This window comes from Sciurus carolinensis, chromosome 15 (assembly GCF_902686445.1).
Source record: "Sciurus carolinensis chromosome 15, mSciCar1.2, whole genome shotgun sequence".
NCBI lineage: Eukaryota > Metazoa > Chordata > Mammalia > Rodentia > Sciuridae > Sciurus > Sciurus carolinensis.
Window position 1 is genome coordinate 64,548,036 of NC_062227.1, and position 14,203 is coordinate 64,562,238.

Here is a 14,203-nt window from a genome sequence, read left to right on the forward strand (position 1 = left end):
TTGAAGGTAACACCAAATATTCCAATCAAATGCAGCCAGTTTACCATGTTGGCGGAACTGTTTGCACTGGGTTGCTGCCTTCTGGCTTCAGGTATAAGGCCCTAGAGGTCAGTGTGCTACTTAAACAGCAGACAAATTCGTCTTTGCTGACGCTAATGTAACTTAACCTATGCATAGAGATCTGGCTTTCTAGCTTAACACACGTGGGAGAAATAACACAAAAATGGAAAGTGCATGGAGAGAGATGGTGAAGGGTCAAATACAGAAGTGACAGGTAGCAGAATTACCAACCAAGATGGGTGGTGTGGATGTTTGAGGGAAGCGTGCTGGTGTACTGCCCCTCGGTCTCATTTGGCAAATACCGCCGCCTTTATGTGCAAGCAGGAATCAATTGTGTTCCCACCTGGGCACCTCATGTAGGGCCTTGTGGCATACCACTAGCAGGATCATGATGAGAATATGGGATAATCCCAAGGAACTCAGTCCTCCCACCCCTCCTTTGCACAAGCCCCTTGAAGTGTCTGTCTCTCCTTCTGAACTTTGCATTGTGAAAGCACCACTTAGTTCTACTGTCTGCTCCCTTCTGAGCTTTAGGACACATTTGCCTGCTCAGAACGAAAGCAGTAAGAGACATTTCCATCAGGAAGTGAAATGCTAGTACTTCAAAGGAAGATATGAGAATAGCCGGAAATTCCAGCTGGTCCAAACAGATAATTTCCTAATCATAACAAATAGTTGACTGTCACTGAACTTTAGAAAACAGGAATTATATGCCGGGTGTGGTGGTGCACGCCTGTAATTCCAGGGGCTCAGGAGGCTGAGGCAGGAGGATTGCAAGTTCAAAGCCAGCCTCAGCAAAAGTGAGGTGCTAAGCAATTCATTGAGACCCTGTCTCTAAATAAAATACAAAATAGGGCTGGGGATGTGGCTCAGTGGTCGAGTGCCCCTGAGTTCAATCCCCAGTACAAAGGAAAAAAAATAAGAATTATTCTACTTAATTTCAGAGTGCTATGCAGGAAAGAAAACTACTAGTCAACCAAATACCCTGTTTAGTAGGATTTTCTTGCAAAATTGGAAACAGTGCTTAGTTATTGCCAGTTCAGGGCATTGAATCTGTCTGTCCATGCTGGAGTTGTTATTGTCTTCACAGAAGAATGGATCAAGCAGGTAGGATATGTGTATAAGTACACATAAGGAGGGGGACATTGTTGGGATTGTTATTTGTAGTGCAATAGGAAGATATTGTGGCATTTGGGCTGCCAGTTTTGTGCAGAACCAGCTGGTAGGTTCTGAGAGACTTGATAGTCTCGAATCCCTGGTCCCTTGTCCACTTTTTTTTAACATTTCTGTGACAGTATTAGCAGCGCTGATGTGAATCCCCAGTGATGTTCTTGGGGCCCCCTGACTTGCCTCTGTATTCTCACACGTGCACTAGTGTCTTACACGTGGCTGGAGATCAGGGGCTGCAAACAGCTGCAATAGGATACAATTCAGTATTTTTTGTTTATTCACATAAGATAGAATTATGTTCCAAAAAAAGTACGCATAGCCTAAAGGGAAGAAATGTATAATTTCCTTAGTGGGAAACCAAAGAGTTCCTGTTAAAATGGGGTTTAATGGTAACACTTTACTTATGGGGATTACTAGGGAAAATATTCAGGAACAAAGAAAAATTAAATATAGAACATATTAAAATTTCCCCTCAGATTTTAGATTTTACAAAGTCTAATGGCTAGCAACCCAAATAGAAGTATTTGCTTTAACCAGCAGATAGATTATTAGCATGTTACTTGTATACACATGAGTCAGAGCTTCTAAAATGTGTTCCCATAAGTAGGTTGAGCCTCCTTCTCAGCCTGTTGTCATAGGGTCTAAAAATGGAAACGTTGAGTCCGAACTCTTTCCAGATCATAAAAATAATTCTGAATTAGTAGAGCATAAATGAATGTGATTTTATTTGAGTGTCATTTTCAAGTGCCCCAGGCCAGGTTGGGACCTTTTAAGTCTCAAAATCCCCTGTGGTGAGGATTAAGGAAAGAGCAGCAGCTTTGCTTCTGGCCTCAGACAGTCTTCTAATTGGGTCAGAGCCTCCCACTCCACTCTGGGACGCACAGATCCTCTTGGTCCCTACAGCATCTGTTTTAGAGAGTTGCCGCTGGAAGCTGTCACGTTGACGAGGTTGCTTCTTACAGGGTACATTGCTGAACCTGGAAAAGTAGTAGATGCTGAATGGTTGGTTCTTCTGACTACCTGAAAGCTTTGTATCCACCTCTGCTGGAAATGCCTGTCCTGTGGATCAGACCACATTCGAGGCCTGACAGTAAGCACACTGTTGACCTAAGACTGAATCTTTGTTCCTCCAGGGTCCTGTGGTGGCTTAGCTCGGGAATGTTGTCCTGATTGTAGGTAGAAGTTTAAAGACCAGGTTAAATGTATATTGACTGCAGGATTTATTCTGGTGGTAGTTTGTGTGTATGTGTGTGTGTGTTTGTAAATCCTGTATGTGAACCCAATCGCTTTTCCAACTGTTGGGGTGTGTTGGGGAGGGGATCACATTGCTTGTATCTAGCCTGTGCTCAGGAGATGGAGACAACAACTCCTCTTCCTCCCACTACCTGCTAGGAGGATGCCAACTAGCATATTGGTTCCGTGGATTACATGTATTATGGTTCTCAAAATTTTCACCTTAGGTAATTTTCTTTCTCGTTCTTTATAAAAATCCTGAATATTATAGAACATGTCACCTAGAAGGAAAGCTGCCTGCAATATTAAAGAAGATGAAGCATAAAGGAATAAGAATTTAGGAAACAGACCAAATAGAAAATGTAAAAACAACTAGGATGTAGGAATTAGTAAAGACAAAAGTCAAAATAGAAAATAGACTTAAAAGTTAAATGAATCCAGTAGCTGACTCTTTGGAAGGACTGATATCAGGCACCTCTTATCCTAAGGAAAACAGAGAAGTTATCATGGGAATCAGAAAGAGGACACAGGAGGAATAAGAAGACTTTGTCAGAAAATACTACACACAGCCTAGGTAACACATTTGAAAACCCAGGGCCGATTTCCTGGTACAATACAAGTTATCAAAATCAATTCAAGAATTGCATGGTAACATTAAAAAGCCAGTTTCCACAGGAGAGATAGAAAAGGGAATCGAAAGTTACCATTGGAAGAGAGACCAGGACTCCATTGATATTTTTTTTTTTTTTAAGCTATGTTTAATCTTTAAAGAACAGAAAATTTCAGTATTACTGATACTATCCTAAGATTTACATTTTATAGCACTGGCAAAATTTTAACTTAAAAACCAGATAAAATTTTAAAGAAGATAAGTATAGAACACTATTATTCATGGAAGAAAACACAGAAATTCAAGATGACGTATTAACACATTGATTATCTAGTGCATCAAAAGTGCACTACAGTCAAGTGTTTTTTTTCCAATAAAACTGGGGTGATTACCGAACAGGAACTCTTATCACTATCATTCATTGTTATACCAACATATTAAAGGAGAAATGCTTATGACCAGGCCAACAGGGCTTGGAAATAAATTTTGTGAAGTTTAGCATCCATTCCTAATGTAATAAAAAATACGCTCAGGGCAAAATAGGAGCAAAAGTAAACCAAAAAAGTACACACACAGTGTGCCTGGGCACACTCATGTGCACTCAAGCAGCAGATGGTTCATCAAAGGCAAAACTCTAAAACTGCTTTAATTAAAATTAGGAATTCGATAAGGATGTCTTTTTTTTACAGTTATTTAATGTTGTCTTAGAGATTCAATAAAATGTTCATCTAGCTAGAAAATCTCAAGAGCCTCCAAATGAAAAAATTCTTGAATCAATAGAATTTGTCAAGGTAACTGTATAAAATATTAATCTTTAGAATTTATCTCTTCTCTGCTTCAAAGATAAGCACCTGGAAATGGAAGTTAAGTATTCCTTTCATGGTGGCACCAGAAAACCTAGGAGGAAGCTGAATTAATACCTGTATTCTTTTTAGTGAAGGATATGAAATGTAGAGGAATGAAAATATGGAACTCATGAATATACTTATTCCAGAATTAATAAGTTGCACGATCAATTAGAATTTCCAAAGTGGTGGTCGTTTTAAATTGAATAAAAATAATCCTGAGGTCTGTGTGCAATACTGCAATACTGTGCGTATGAGGTTTAAATGCATAATGCTGGGGAAGAGCCAAGACGGATGTGTGAGACATGGCGAGGGAGAGCAGAGACCTGACTCACAAGTGATCAATATGCTAAGGGAGTTTTCATGATCACACCAATGTGGTATTCATATAGGGTTACAGAAATAATTCGGGTAGGTAATCCAAGACTGTATCTCCCTGAATTAGAGTTAATGTGCTAAAAAACCACTGTTCCAAACTGCTGAGAAGAGAATGGATGGTGCCCCTGGAATCGTCTCCAAAGGAGGGGGAGTGGCAGGAACGACACACCTCTCTCACATTCTCATCAGAAATAAATCCCAACGTCTTCAAAAATCTCATGTAAACAAGCAATTCAAAATTTGCAAGAAAATATAGGAAACCACATGAGTAATTTTGGCTGGAGGAAGAATTTCTTAAGCAGAATTTGATGTTCACAGGCTGTGCAGAGGGAGACAGATTTTGAATGTAGTTTTTAAACATTTGTGGCAAAAGGATACATGTTTAAGTCCGGGAAGGGTAATTATCCCATAGACAAGGGCTTACTGTCCCTAACGTAGAATTAACTTACGAATTGTAAAAATGCAACTCAAAGGAAAATGAATAAAAATATAAATATGCAATTCACAGAGAGTAAATGCAGACAAAAAATGTGCACAGTCCTATAGAGAAGGAAATTTATTGCACTGGTATTTGCAAAATACTGAAAATACGAATGCTCATCTCGGTTGGAAATTGACTTATGGAATATTTGTACAGTGCAATAGAAAAGCACCATTCTGCAGAGAGAATTAGCCATGTCAGAGCTGGTTTGGGAGCAATTCCGATGATGAATGAGAAGCTAAGTGGACACAGTTTGTAAAAGCAAGGACACAGTCCCCTGTATAAGTGCCATGTATATTTGTATGAGCAGAGCATGGGGAAAAGATGGAAACGGGGTGCAGGTTGTCATGGGTGACGGAAGCAGCACCCCCCCATCTGAGCAAGCAGTTGCACCTGTGGTAAGTGTTAGCCACTCCCTTTTTTTTGGGAGGGGAAGTGAGGTCCTATTGAGGAAGTTGCAGAGTGCTGTGGTTTCAGGTTAAAAATCCTGGTTCCTCCTCTTAGGTCTTTACTTTTTTTTTTTTCCTTATTCCTGCCTGTTCTGTGTGCCCTTCTCACTGGTCCAGCGTGTCTTTGGTGGTTTTCCCCAGGTGATGTACCTATAGTGTCTTCTGACACCTATTGTGTGTTAAAGCTCCATGGTATTTAATGGTCTGTGTGACCATTGTTGAAGATAAATTTGTAGAGTTGATTCCTGGATGAAGGGACCCAGACGTTTACAGTGTTGTAATATATACTGGGAACTCACCTCCTCCAGGATTAGACAGATGTCTGCTGGTGTCTGTAGGCCATAAGAATACCTGTTTCTCCCATAGTCAGGAGTACCCTACTTTATCAGTCTTTTTAATATTCACTAGTATGGAAGAGAAAAGATGTCATTTTATATCTTTATTAGTGATGTCAATGTGTCTCTTCATATATTTGTATTTCTTCATTTATGAAGTGCTCATTTGCATCCTTCTGTCCATTTTTCCTTTGGATTGAGAGTTTTTCATTGATTCTTAGTGTTCTTTTAAATACTGAATTTCAGTGTCATGTTACAGATGTTTTTCACCTTGGATTTATGTGTGTACTGTTGTGTAGAAGCTTTTAATTTTAACAGTGCTTTTCTGTGGTGACTTGGGGAGTTCAAAATGATCAAAAGCAGTATTCCACCTAAAGATAAGAAGGGGTTTTTCACTCTAATTGTAAAACTTACATATTTTTGTAAGTCTGAAAAAAGGAAAAAAAAAAAAAACTATCAGCATCCCATCACTCAATATTTTATCATTTTTCTTTTGTCTTTTGGGGAAGGTATGTGTTTTCCTACATAATTAGCATCAAAACATATAGCCTATTTTCATCTCTTATTCCAATATATTATTTACAACAGTATGTTTTGTGAGTGCTTATCTTATTTAATCATGCTGCTCTGTTTACATTTCTAATTTTTCATGTGAGAGAAAAGATGCTGTGACTATCTTTGTGCAAAAAAATTTGTTTTTAAATTAGATTTTGTTCTTAATGCTACCTCCCTGGAAATGGGATTACTAAATCAAGGAATATTGGGATTTAAATAATTTGGGGCCATATTAACAATTTGCTTTCCTATAATGTGGTGCCAATTTATATTCCCATTAGCATGATGACTCATTGAGCTCCCATCAGAAGAGAGAGAGCCAGCCTGAAGATGTGGGCAGATGCATTCAGAAGGAGAAAGGTGGAACTGAACTTGAGAGACTTGGGGAGTAGCCAGAGGCCAGTGGTGGGAGGAGCAGGCAGGAGAGGCTCTTTAGGACTGTGTGAGCCACTGTGGGGAATCTGCATTTTTCGGTTGGGGTTGTGGGAAGTGGGTTGGAGACCTTCAGCAAAGGGGCATGGCTTGCTGTGGTTTACTGTTGCAGGCCAGAATAGAGGCTGTTGTTGTAGAAGCCTGAATGAGAGACCATAGTTGGGACATTAGGATGGTGACATCCAGGCTACAGAGGGGAGAGTTGGGGGTTCATCTGGAGATGGAGTCCTTTTGGCCTGCTGATAGACTGAATGTGGGAGAGAAAAAAGCAGAGTTGAAGAAGCTTCAGCTTGAAGGGCTGGTTGACTGGTGGCCATCTAGGTGGGAAGGGGTAGCTGGGAAACAATGTAGGGGCAGAACCCAACCTCAGGTTAGGTCCCAGGTGCCTCTTGAGACCTCCACGTGGAGATGTAAAGAAGACCATGGTGCATGAGAATGGAATTCAAAGGACTGGCCAGTGTTGAATGACCACTGGGAGTCCTTTGCATTTGACTAGTCCTTATGGCCTAAGGGACTAAGGACATCACTAAGGTTGAAGTGTTTCTTGCCTGCAACTGCATGTTCAGGATCCTAGGGATCTGCCTCCCAAGTTAAACATAAGGAGCACCATTATTTCCTAAATGAGGAATTGTCTGTAAGCTGCAGGCTTATAAATGTGGCAAGGGTACAGATCTTTCAGTCTGCTTTGAGCAGAGGAGGTGCAGTCTTGTTCACTGAATGGTGTTTGAAGATTCAAGAGAAATCTTTCCTTCTCAGTGAAACCATTTGTTTTTCAGATGCTGTGATAAAATCACTAGGGACTTGATCATATGAACCTGTGAGCACGTAAACCACACATTGTCCTTTCTGGTAAGGCAGTAGAAGAAAAAGCTAAACCAAGTTTGGAGGGTCTGCTTTAAGACCTTGAAGGAAAACTCAAGACTTAGAATTGCTGAACCTCGCCTGTGTTACATAAAGATTTTTGCCTGTGCCATGTCATCTTTGTTTTGTTGAATTTAATTCCTCCCCCTTGGAGTGTCCTAGTTTTTCTTCTACGGTGGCTGGTTTTGAGCAGAGAAACTTGGTTTCTCCCCCGAGCATTTGGATTCTTTTCATTTGCCTACTCGTTTTAAATAAAAAATAAATGATATACTCTTTTTCATACTTTTTAAATAATTCTAATTATAACAGAAAAAAATGTAAAGACAAAAAGGCACCATCTATCAATAAGTCCAACTATCATTGGCTACCATTTTGTTTTATTTTTTTCCTTATTTCTTGTATAGATGTAGGAAATGTATGGAAATATACATGTATAGAAATAGCTTGTGAACTTGACATTCTACCACAGTGTTTTTTCGATGATGCTTTTAGCCAATATTTTATGATAAACTTTTTATGATAGTTTATTATTTTTTAAGCATGATTTTTGAATGCTGCAGATTATGGATAAATTCATGGTATTTAGAGAAAAATTTCTTGATGCTCTCACTAATTGAAAGATCCTTTTAATGTTAAAAATACAAACCAACAAAATACAAAAATCTATTATTGGAACACTACTATGAAATTCAAATTTTATGAGCTTAATAAAAGATCTTGTTTTGACTGAAGTCAGTCTTCATGTTTTTCTTATTCCTTGTGGTTATGTTACCTAAAATTTAATTCTTTTAAAGCATACTTTCCCTCCTTTTCCTTGGAACACATTGATCTAGTGTAACCCATTGTGGTATTTCCTGGAACCCCTCCCTACTGACCATCTAGGCTTCTAAGCTAAATAAACAGTGTTGAACAAATTATTATACTAGTATGTCAGAAGTGTTGAGTCCTCCAAACATGTACATTTAATCAGGAATAATACAGAATTATAGGAACATTACCCCTCGCCCCAAGAGATATACCCAGAATGAAGGCAGTGTCTCTTCCTGCAGACTTCTGGAAGATAGACCCATCCTGGCCATTTATACAAGTCCTTTTTGTGGCCTCCCCTGGTCAGTAAGGACTTGGGGAAATGACACCAAAAGCTGCTATTTCCTCCACTTCCTGGGCTAACTACATTTTGCCCACATTGCACAAACTGAAGTGTCTGTCTTAAGACACAAGCACCTTCCTATGCATCAAATGTAGAAGCTTTTATTTTCTTGGCAGGTGCCTCTTCAGCCTCTGTTCGACCCCTGACCCTTGACTTCCTTGGCTTCCCGTCCCTTTCTCTCCTCTCCAACCATTCCTTTTCTGTTTTACTTCCTTCTCCAAGACTAGACACATTTCCCTTGGATTTTTTTTTAATACCTTGGAAATAGAGATTAGGATTCACAAGTTGTAAAAATGTGTCTATGTAAGCATTTTAAAGTTTTTTTTTCTAAAAATTGGAGATGTTAGGCATAGTTTTATTATAGCTTTAATATTTTTACTTAACATTATATTGTTTTTCATGTTTTAAAATACTCACCGAGGACATGAAGTTACAGATGTCTGTAATTTATTTTCTCTTTGAACATTAAGGTTGCTTAGTCTTTTTGGGTTTGATTTTTGTAATGAACTTCTTAGTTTCTATTATCTGACTTGTATCCTTGATTATTTCCCTAGGAAAGATTCAGTGGGTTGGAATTATGAATTAAAGGAGGTGGGAGCATGTAACCCTTCAGATTGTGGACTCGCTCTTCTCATTGATACCGCCTTCCTCAGGCTTTTGACTTTACTGCAGTAGGTTACTAGCAAGTTTTCTGCTGTGAGTTGTCCACGCCTCCACTAACCACAGACACCTTGGAAACACCAGCACATTGTGGCATCCTTGTATCTGTGTTCCATCAGGGGCTCAAGTCCACTCTTCCCTTGCTCCCAGGTATTTCCAATTGCTGGGGAAGACTGCCTGGGCCACTCAGTACCTCTTGACACCCCTTGACTTAGCCCAGCTCTGCTCCATTTTGCACTGCCTGCTCCAGACTTTATATCCTTGATTTATTCCCTTGGCCCTCCACTCAATCTGTGACCTTGCCACCATCTTTTAGAAAACACACAGAGCCACAAGCATCAGTAGGTAAATATCAAGGGAGGGGAAGGGTAATTTATTATTTTGAGCCTGTCTATAGCACTTGTCTTTCCTTCTTCCATATCAGAAGCTGCCTGTAGCCTCTTCTCCAGGGCCTTCAACTCCTTGACTCTGTATTGGGTTCTGTTCTTTAAACCCAGTGGTTCTCAAGTGGGGGCAGTTTTGCCTCCCAGGGTACACTTGGCAATATCTAGACAGGTTTTTGGTTGTACCACAAACCTAGGGAGAACTGCTGTCCACTAGATACGCAGGGATGTTGTTAAACATCCTCTAAGGCACAGGATGCCCCTGACCCCAAGGAGAATTGTCCAGCCCCAAATGTCAGTAGTGTGTAGTTAAGAAAACCAACTGAGACTTGACTCTCCAACCTTGTCCTTGTTCCCTGTGTGTCTGCATTCTGCTCTGTTTTCACTGTAGCCTGAGTAGTGGCAGGTTTTGCTCAGGGATGGTAGGAGATCAAGTTGCTAGGATGGTTCCAGGCTGTGCTAATTAGAGAGTGGTGAGGCAGGGGTAGTGACACAGGATGGGCACTGTGTTTGGTTTGTCTCCACCCTATTAGTACTCGATCATGACGCTATTGGAGTTGGGCCCTGTTTTCCTCCTCTAGACAAAAGGAATTGCACTGAGACATCTAATATTCCCTTCATCATTAACATTCCTTCATTTAGTGCTAAGATTGTCATTGACTAGACTCAGTCGCATCTTAACACATGCTCAGCAGAAGTCAGGTGCTGTGGGTGAGGAGAACCACGTAGGTGCAGAGAAGTGGGTGCAAACCACTGGTTCACTAATTTTGACTAAAATGCAGAGGGAGGACTTGGAGTTGGAAAGGTCAAATGCAGCCTCCCCCCCACCAACCTTCCCTTCTTCCAGAATGAGTTTTTTCTATGAATATTTCAAAGCAGAGCTTCACCAGACAGGAGAACGTGAGCTTACCTAAGTGAAGGGTATGGTTATGTGAGAATGGTTATTAATTGGCAATCCAAATTGTCTTCATTTCTTATATTAACACTTGGAATGAGGCAATTGTTTAATCAGTGTATTAGTTTTTGACGGCTGCCATAACAAAGCAGCACAAACTGAGCAGCTTCAACGCCACAATTTTTTTTTTTTTCCTCAGAGTTCCGGAGACTTAGCAGTCTGAGGCTAAGGTGTCAGAAGGGTCATGTTCTTCCAGCGCCTCTCTCCTTAGCTTGCAGATGGCTGTCTCCTCCCAGTCTTCCCAATACCTACCTGTGTCCAGATTTCCCTTTTATAAGGACATTGTCCCACTGGATTAGGACCCGCCTTGGTGATCTTTTATGTTAATCACCTCTTTTAAGATCCTATCTCCAAATACAGTCACATTCTGAGCTACCGGGACTGAGACTTCAGCATATGAATTTTGGAGGCATCCAGCTTAGCCCATCATAATTAGGGATGATTTAGTGGAAAGTTGGGGTGCTTTTTAATCTTTAAGGGAATAGGCAGATTGTTCAAAAACACCCAACTTGTTGAAGTATGATTTCTTCCAGTGCATTGTGGTTCCTTTCTTCCTTCCTTCCTTCCTTCCTTTCCTTCCTTTCCTTCCTTTCCTTCCTTTCCTTCCTTCCTTTCCTTCTTTCTTCCTTTCTTTCTTCCTTTCTTCCTTTCTTCCTTCCTTCCTTTCTTTCTTTCCTTCTTTCCTTCTTTCTCTCTTTCTCTCTTTCTCCTTCCAGTTAGCATGCAAATCTGAAATATTACAGCCCAATTTTATAATTTTAGATAGAATCAAAGAACATGGAGTTCCTGGTCTTAAATTTAGTGTTTGGCACTTGTGTGTCCTCACCTGCTGGAGACTGAAAGCTGAAGGTATTTGTCTTGTTTTGAGAATCGGACTGAGAAAGTGGCACGGCCAGCCTGTCCCTGCGAGGATGTGGGCTCTCTAACTGTACCTGGTGCCTGCCCGCTCCACTGAGTGATCCTTCCAGCCACAAGGACTTGCTGGTTCCCTGGCGATGTTTGCTTTCCCACTACCATGGGGAACTCCAGCCCTGAGCACTGATGGGAACTTGAAAGTTGTTTACAGGGCTTCTCAGCTGATGTGCCAGGGACACTTCAGAGGGAGCACACCACCAAATATGAGTGAAGGTAGGAAGGTAGCTTTAGGGGCAAGCAGGGACACTTCCTATGTCAGCACATCTGCTGGGGGAGGGGCTGCTGTGCCAAGAGTGGAGTGTGACCTCTTCAGGTGAGAGGAAGGGGGAGCAGTGTGATGCTAGGCACAGGCCAGGGTAGGAGACTGACTCGCTTCCGGGAGTTCAGTCAGGGTGGTCAGGTTGCCAAACTGTGCGCTCAACGACGACCCAGCCCCACAGTGGCGGGCTGAGCCCTGGCTCCTTCAGGGCCCTCCATCACCCTCTGCCCAGCTCAACCTGCAAACTAGACTGCGGATTTGCAGGGTGGGGCTGTCTCACATAGGACCGCAAACCCTCCCCTGCCGGTTCTGCTCTGTCCCAGTTAGGATCCTAGTTTTCCTGTTGCTGCCTTGTTTTCTCCTTCAAGACTTCAAGCTTTGTGAGGGCCAGGAAGTGGTGACCTCCAGCCTGGCTGGGGTGGGACCTTCCTGCAGGCACAGGGTATAAGCTGAGTTAGCTGTGAAGGGTCAAGGGCCCACCCTACAGCCCCCTGCCCAGAAAACGGAAATGGCTGCTTTAACCAAACAGAACAGCCCGGGCAGACTGACTGCCCTTCACCAGACCGTGTGACCTCTTTGCACTGCCCATGCCTGGGGGTAAGCCCTGGGTCCACCGTCCTACCCATCTGAACTGTCATTTGGAGGAGAAGTGCTGGGAAAGAGCTGCAGGTAACTTAGCATTAGGGCACTGGGTGAGGAGTCTGCCTAATTGCTGGGCTGGGTGGAGTTACTTAATCCTTACAAGGGGGGCGGAGCCTGACTCAACTCCCCTTTCCACCAACAAGTGCCTCTTTATAGCCGCCACTGACGTGAATCATCAGTATAAGCAGCGAGCGAGCGGCATTCCTTCTCAGTTGTGTTAGAACTTGCTGGTGTTCCCCGAGTACCTGCGGAGGTGAGTGTGGTCGCCGCTTGGAAACAGGGAAGCAGCAGACTAGGCAAGGGAGCCCCGGAGCACCCAGGAAGATTTCCAGCCCAGCACATCCTGTCAGGACACATGCCTTATTTTTTTTGTGAGCCTTGAAGAAAATTAGAGGTAAGAACAAAGACACCACTGTATGTTCGTTATATGGATGCCTAGCATCGACTGGCATGGAGTTTGATCTTCTTGTAATAGTAATTTTACATCGACGGCATTATTCTAACACATAAGTATTTCTGTTATAAATTTTGATGTTTGGGGTAAGAAATAGTTGACCAGTTTTGCTCTTCTTGTGTGTAGAAAGGATGGTAGACAAACTTGAAAAGAGTTGTGATCTGATCTCTGGTTCTCTATTCTTTGGTTTCTTATCTATCTCGATCGACTACTTAGAAAAATGTACATTCTTCATTCCCGAATGATCGCAGAATGATTACTTTGATTATCTTTTTGAAATTAATGAAAAACATATACCATTTAAGTTCTGTGAATGTTGCCCTCTGACTTGGAAATTACTGATTTGGAGGCAACAGTTGTGTTTTTCTTCCTGTTCTGTGTTAGGTCTCAATTCTGAGTATTTCTGACTTGGAAATCTCACTGGGGAGAGGGAGACACCAGCTGTACTTGGCTTCAAATGAAATACCATCTTAGGTCATGAAATGGTTGGCTTGGAGAATGATTTATGGTAACTCTGAATCTTTGGAGGGTAGTGATAGAAATCTTTCTTCCTCCTAGTATTTGAGTTACATGATATATATTAAATGCCGTTATTATTTTTTTGAGAGAACAATAACGAAAGCCCAGAACATATACAATTGAATTTTTCCATTAGGTTTTACTGTCATTTCCCATGTAAGAGTATAATTACTCATACATGCAAATATACTTTATGATCAACACGTGATTTTTGTTTTTTTACTGTCTCATTTGATGGTGATTCATAAACTGTTAGTTCACTAGTTAGTGTATATGTGTATGTTGCCAAAGACTGAAATAAACATGAGTGTCAGCCACACCTGCATATTAACACACCAGATTACTTTCAACAAAGTATTCCCAACATTGTCAAATGTTAATTAAGATTGCTGGAATTCTAAAACAATAGAAATGTATCAACAATGTGAAATATCCAAGCCTATAGTCAAATCTGAGTTATTCTCTAATAAAATCCTTTATTTCACATTGAAAAGTACATTGTCTACTTGTATTTGAATTAGATTCTGCCAATCAAATAAAATTAAACAACCTCAGTACCTAAACAAAGAGGGAATTTAAAGTACGTTTACAAATATTTGTGAGGACATGGTGAACTTTACTTCTCATGGGAATCTGAGTAAGAAGTCATGGAGTAACAAAAAATGCTTTCATTAGACAGGAAAAAAAATGGTAGTGATTGTCATCTCTGGCTGTTACAGTTTCTTAAGCTTTATCACTGAGTTTGACTTTTTTTTTAATTTATAAAGGTTTTTTGGAGTCACATATTGCAACTAAATGTGTTTTAAAACAACATGTTTAGGGCATTCTTTTGTCACTGTGAAGTACTGCCTGACAAA

At 41.0% G+C, this 14,203-nt stretch overlaps 1 protein-coding gene and 1 long non-coding RNA gene across 6 annotated transcripts in view; both read left to right on the forward strand.

The window, feature by feature from the left end:
- Nedd4l (NEDD4 like E3 ubiquitin protein ligase) overlaps window positions 1-14,203 on the forward strand; it is a 312,978-nt gene that overhangs the window by 138,682 nt on the left and 160,093 nt on the right. Inside the window, exon 1 of one of the 5 annotated variants that reach the window (XM_047526348.1) lies at window positions 12,580-12,767. The exons of the other annotated variants lie outside the window; for them this stretch is intronic. The gene's annotated coding sequence lies outside the window, so the exon portion shown is untranslated. Of the gene's footprint in view, window positions 1-12,579; window positions 12,768-14,203 lie in introns of those variants that run through there. 5 annotated transcript variants of the gene reach the window in all.
- LOC124965448 (uncharacterized) lies at window positions 933-7,738 on the forward strand. The gene is made up of 2 exons (XR_007105175.1): window positions 933-2,320; window positions 7,325-7,738. It is a non-coding gene; the product is annotated as an uncharacterized LOC124965448 (long non-coding RNA).